This window comes from Podarcis pityusensis, assembly GCF_964106645.2.
Source record: "Podarcis pityusensis genome assembly, chromosome: 13".
In the NCBI taxonomy this organism is placed as follows: Eukaryota; Metazoa; Chordata; class Lepidosauria; order Squamata; family Lacertidae; genus Podarcis; species Podarcis pityusensis.
The window spans coordinates 30734347-30735274 of record NC_138038.1 but is presented as its reverse complement, the minus strand read 5'-3'; positions in this window follow the sequence as shown (position 1 = coordinate 30735274).

Genomic DNA, 928 nt, shown 5'->3' with positions numbered 1-928 from the left:
AAAGAGATGAACTTTGGAAGCAACTTAGAAGCAGATGTTTTAAAGGTCTAATGGCCTGTATCACCTTGCTTTACTTTGCTGCATGTTTTGTGATTTAAATCTCTGCTCGGGTTCTCTCATCAAACAGTACTTGCCCAAAATCTGGATCTTGACATCCAGGAATTCTGTTTTTTATTTTTTTCCTTTAACCATAAAACCACCACCACCACCAGTTGTTGCATTAGTTGATATCTATTTCATTTGCCTTTGTCTCAGTGGAACAGCATTGCCTATGGGGTGGTGGGTAGGGGGAAGGAGCACTCACTTCACTAGATAAATAACTGGGTTGTTATACACCAGTTCTCCTTTAATACGAATGTTAAAATTTGAACTGGAGTTGTGGGCCTTCTTTCTTACATAGATATAATTATGTTATATTAATCGTGTATGAAACTCCAATATCATCTACTGAATCAACACTGACTTCTTGACTACACATACACACATATACTGTATATATATATACAGTGGTACCTCGGGTTACATACGCTTCAGGTTACATATGCTTCAGGTTACAGACTCTGCTAACCCAGAAATAGTGCTTCAGGTTAAGAACTTTGCTTCAGGATGAGAACAGAAATCGTGCTCCGGCGGTGCGGCATCAGCAGGAGGCCCCTTTAGCTAAAGTGGTGCTTCAGGTTAAGAACAGTTTCAGGTTAAGTACGGACCTCCGGAACGAATTAAGTACTTAACCCGAGGTACCACTGTACATACAAATGTCAGCCCACTTGTGAACATTTTTCCTGTTTTCAATCACTTGTTGCATTTGTTATTTCATCATGCCTGCTAAAAAAAGTAGAAGAAGCAACATGAACTTGAAGAGTTTCAATAAAGGTTTTCTGATCAGCTGTTTCATCAACTTGGGAGTAAGATTCCAAGTTGACAAAAC